Source organism: Panthera uncia, chromosome D4, assembly GCF_023721935.1.
Source record: "Panthera uncia isolate 11264 chromosome D4, Puncia_PCG_1.0, whole genome shotgun sequence".
NCBI lineage: Eukaryota > Metazoa > Chordata > Mammalia > Carnivora > Felidae > Panthera > Panthera uncia.
The window spans coordinates 38,378,373-38,383,726 of record NC_064807.1 but is presented as its reverse complement, the minus strand read 5'-3'; the positions used below and the strand labels follow the sequence as shown (position 1 = coordinate 38,383,726).

At 46.4% G+C, this 5,354-nt stretch overlaps 1 long non-coding RNA gene across 1 annotated transcript; it reads left to right on the top strand.

Moving 5' to 3' along the window:
• The first annotated feature begins 994 nt into the window (after positions 1 to 994).
• On the top strand, positions 995 to 4,689 carry LOC125921908 (uncharacterized). Its single transcript, XR_007457588.1, has 2 exons — positions 995 to 1,149; positions 4,218 to 4,689. It is a non-coding gene; the product is annotated as an uncharacterized LOC125921908 (long non-coding RNA).
• The last annotated feature ends 665 nt before the right edge of the window (positions 4,690 to 5,354 follow it).

The window sequence follows — 5,354 nt, the reverse complement described above, 5'->3', positions numbered from 1 at the left end:
GGCCTGAGTCACAGCAGGAAGGAGTGAGAGTGGAGGGGATACAGGCTAGTCTTGAGTATTGCAGGGCTCAGGGGGCAAAACGCTAAGTTACTCCAACACTTAATTAGCTATTTTTATTAAGTGTCCAAGCCTCCTTCAGTTCATGGGTGTTTTGCTCCTTTTATCTCAAGAAAGATGGCAGAAGTTTGTGTCTTTTGGCTTTGATCACATTATTTCTGGGTTTTGTTACTTAATAAGGCAGAAGTTTAAATTAACATCATTCTCCGTTGCCTGCTTCTGGGTTAGCTGTACAGTAGGGAGCGGTTTTGGCAATTTTTCAGTGGAGGAAAGAAAAGGAAACCTCTGTTTGGGAACTGTGGGGAGGAAGGAGGGAAAGCCATTTACCTGAGCCCCTGGGGTTCCATCTGCTTCCCAGAAAAGATTTGCCATGAAATCAAGTCACCTGACCCTTGTGGGGGCTACATTCCGGGGGCAGGTAGAAGGGGGACTGGGCCAAATCCAGCCTCCAGTCATCACGGGGGCAAAAAGGAAGGTTGGAAGGTGAATTCACAGTCACATCTGTGTTCAGGGCCCTCTCGTGCCTTACAGTGTGGTCAAACATGCCGTCCGACTGAGCAAAAGCCACCTCTACAGGTCCTCCTTACCATGTGACTTTCCCCGGGCTCTGATTCGAGGTCCATGCCAACAAGATCTGCATTTCTTTATTTTCCCCCATCCATTCCCTCACCATAAGGATAGCTTGGTGGTTTTCAGGGCCCGGTAACCCTTGCTGGCTGCACATTTGGATCCCTTGAGCCAAAGGTTTGTGGCTGTATTAATTGGCCTCAAAGAAAACCTTGCCTTCACTCAAACTGTTTGAATACCTCTTGTTGAATCATAGGCTTGACTCAAGTGTTATTAATTCAAGAATCAGAATGCCTTTTGTCCATATCAGATAAACGTTGCCATAGCAAGTGTAGTGTAAACAGATCTGCTCAAGCCACAACAACCTATAGAAGCCCGCAGACAAAGGAGGACCAGTCTCGCCTTCACAGAAACCCTGGTGCTGCAGTAAATGTTACCCACTAGCCTGGGGTACTGCCACATGAACCATTGTGCTGATGAATGGGCCCTGGGACCCACCGATCCAGGGAGAAGCCTTTATCAGTGGTGGGTTTTATCAAATTCGAACAGCCAGTGTAACATCTGGCTTTAATACTGATAGAAACTGTAGGATTTTGGCTGATCTCTTCCATCCTCTGTATCAGCGCCTGTTGTCAGCGGTCTGATGAAGTTAAATTGACTGCATTTGATTCTTGGAGCACAAGAAAAATTGCAGAACGCATGCTCTCCTCTCTCACCCTCTTGGAACATTCAGGATAAGTTTGCAGTGAGTTGCTTTGGGTCATGAGCTGGAGGATTTAAGGGGGAAAGGGAAGGAGGAGAGAACCTTCCAAAGCCTCATCTCAGATGAGCTTTTGCTCAACCATCAGAGAGGGTATAGTTAAGCCGCACGGGTGATGTCGCTGAATCAGTACCAACCTGGTGTGATCACAGCCAGGAAAAAAAAAAAAAAATCATAATGGCGAGAGAGAGGCCCATGACTGAAATGAGTTTGCAGGGTCTTTTGATGTCAGCCTTCCCCAGAGGACCTTGTCAATCTCACCGACCCTCTGCCGGGCCAGTTGCTGTGGTGTGGCACAACGGGCAATCACAGCGCAGAAAATGACAAGACCCAAGTGAGGATGGAGATTGAATTCACACCTCATCACATCCCATAAAGGGCAATTTTTCAAGGTCAGCGTTTAGGTGAATTAAAGGAACAGCGTTTGGCAGAGGGCCCTCTGCTCACCCTCGGCAGGCCGTCCATCCAGCTGCCGCTCTCTGTGCACGGAGGTAGCTCAGACACACGCAGCCCCCGTGCTCTAATGAGCACATCGAAGTGCTTCCAAGCAGGCTGCTGCTGGGTCTGGGCGCACGTTGTGTTTTTCTTGAAAGATGCCTCCCCGACGTCTAGGAGGGGAAAATTGAAACGGTGATTGCAAACACATCGGTGACGGGAAAATAGGTTCGGGGGCAGACCAAATTATTTTCATCTGGGGGTGAGAGATTTTCTTGTACTGTATTTTACGCGAACGTCGGTGTGGGATCTGTGCACCAACTGTTCGCTCTGGGCTACCGGCCGTTTTCCGATGGGGCAGGACTGACTGTTCGGTTCAGTCTCCGAAGGCTGCGCCGCGTCAGGGTACAAGCGGAGGTGGGGATCGCCCAACGCAGCTGCTCCGTCTCCAGAATGAGCCCACGAGGTCCAGGGAGGTGGAGTGAGCTTTCCGATGTCAAGCAGCGAGTGAGAGGCTGAGGCAGGGCTCCAACCACGCTTTCCTAATTCCCAGCGCGGTGCTCTGCTGGGGGCGTCCACGGAAACAATCCTTTGTTAGCCACCTGCCACGTTCCTGACACCATTCTGCGTGTGAAGGAACAGGGAAGTGCAAATCTAGCACGGGAGACTGTAATGTACGAGATTTACCATGATGCACCGGTGATATTCTTCTTCTCATGTTGTGGATGATGAGAGGGAGGCACACAGAGTAGAAGATGAAGGGCTGCGGTGAGCACGAGAGAGGGAGAGACTGGTTCCTCCAGGGAACCCGGGGAAGGCTTATGGGAGAGGCTGTTTTCAGTTGCTTCTGGGAGAATGGCTAGGATTTGTTGGGAAGGGCTGAAAGGGAAGAGCATTGGGAAACAGCATGAGGAGTATCATGGATTCCGGGAAACCACATTAATAAAGATTTTGGTTTTGTTTTTAAGGGAAAAGCCCAAGCCCATTTTCCCTCCAAACATTTCTACAAGACCTCACCCACAGTAGTTGAAATTTATCATCCTGGAACTTTCTTCTTGTCCTATATGTTGAACGTGATTTCTCTGCTTTGGAGAAGTAAGGCAAAAACAAAACAAAACAAAACAAAAAAACAAAACAAAACCTAAAACCAAAACCAAAACAAACCCCTCCCAAAGCCCCCAACACACACACACACACACACACACACACACACCAAAACCCCCCCACTACAGTCAAATAGGTTTTGTGTCTATATTTTTGAACAAGCCAGGCAATTGCAATACCATAACACAAGAAACACATAGAAAAGAAGTGAGAAAATTAGGATGAGGAAAATAAAGAATAAAAAAAATTAGGTGAAATAATAGAAGAGTAGAACGATGGTATTTAGGAAGTTTAATTCATAGGAAGCTAATAATTTTCGTTCAAATGAAGCCTTACTTAGAGGAGTGGCAGACAAGAGAGAATTGGAGCCTCCTGCCTCAGCTTAGTCTCCACCCCAGTACACACACACACACACACGCACACACGCACACACACACACACACACACCCCTGTGCTCTGTAGTTTCTTGACCATGGTTAGCGCTCCTGCCATGATTAATTTTCCACATTCTGGCGCAGAAATAAATATGAAAAGAGTGAATGAGTTCATTCCAAAAATAATTGAGTAACTTCTCTGTGCCCTGTTCTGTGATATAATTAGGATATTTATTTTGTATCATGAATCGTCTAATTTAGCATCTCTTAGAGCTCATTATTCTGCAATCAAAAAGAGGACTGAGTATGTTCCCCCACCCCCGAAGTCATATGTTGAAGCCCTAACCCCCAATGGGATGGTGTGAGGAGATGAGGCCATTGGGAGGCAACTGGGGTTTTATGAGATCGTGACGATGGACCCCATAATGGCATTAGTTCCCTGAAAAGAGGAGAAAGGGACACCAGAGCCTCTCTCTCCCTGATTTGAGGACACAGCAGTGAAGGCAGCCATCTGCAAGCTAGGAAGAGAGCTGTCACCAAAATCCAATTATGTTGCACTTCTAACCTCCAGGGCTATGAGAAATACATTTCTGCCGTTTAAGCCCCCTCCCACCCTACAGTGTCCTGTTATGGCAACCTGAGCTAAGATCCATCTCATGGTTTTTTTTTTCTGTCTTTGAGCTCCATTATTCACAGAAAATTAAAGATGCCCAGCCTCAGAGAACCTGTTTAAGGATTTCATTGTTTTTAAGATTTTAAGTAAGCTCTACCCCCAATTTGGGGCTCCAATTCACAACGTTGAGATCAAAAGTCACATGCTCCACTGACTGAGCCGGTCAGGGACCCCTGTTTAAGCCTTTTAAACTCGGTATTTCCCAATCTATTCTAAAGAAAAACTCTTTATTTTTCCCTCCCCACAGACTACATGTTACCACATGGGAAGCCAGGATTCTGCGGAATCCGCTGAATGGCTACTCGTCGTCGGACGCTTTGGCAATCAAAAGAATGCAGCCTAGACCTGAGATCCAGAGCCTGAACCCCATGAAGAGTGTCACAGGGACATTTCTTAATGACATTTAGTTCCTTGCCCCTCCGTCTCAACGTTTCCATCCGAAAATTGGGAACTTGTTCCTGCTCAGCACTTCGTAAGGGAATGCAGGACATAGCATGCCTTTTATCCATTCGTGGAGGAGATGTTCTATTACAGCAGAGGCATTTTGCTTTCTTAAACTTGATTTGGGGGAGTGGATATTTATATGTAATCATTGTAATGGCATTTTGATACTCTCCGGAAAAAAGAAAGTAGTTGAGGGTTGTGTCTATGTGAAAGTGAAATACTTCGGTTAGGATTCCTTTTATTTTTTTAATCAATAAACTAGAGGAAAAGGGAAATGGAGCTTTATTTGGTTACTGAAATTCCTAATGAAGTTCTTAATGGCAGAAACATCTCACGATGTTCCAAAGTTTCATTTGGCACAGAGGCAAGTCACTTAGACTCTTTTTTAAACATCAGGTCAAGATATTGGGTTGGACACCTCAGGAAAACAAACTTCCTTATGAGAGCTTGAAGGTGGAAAAACGTGGAGAAAAGGCCGTCCCTGTGGAATTCTGATACAGGCATTTCCTATGGGAGCCGAGGTTTGTGAGAAAATTGACGTTAGCAAGTTCTGGCAGTTAATCCGCCAAAAAACAGCGGACTGAAGCCACGTCGTGCTTTTTAAAACATTGAAAGAGGGGTTTGGTGCACAGGTACACTTCCTCGGTTATCCTATGATTTATCAAATGCTGGAAGTCGGAGAAATCGTTCTGATTTCTGTGCCTCCGTAGGGTACCATAATTTAATCTAGTTGGTGGCACCAGACGCTGGTAACCACAGCCAGCCATTATGGGCAGGGGCTCCAAACATATGGCCTGTGCATTGCCTCTCCATCTTCTTCCCTCCATGAATTATTTTTATATTGGATGCCAACCTAGAAAATGCATGAATCTTGATGCACACTGCCAGCCTGTTACCAGCCAGCCCTCCTCCCTCCCCTCCCCCCCAGATCATTGATCCC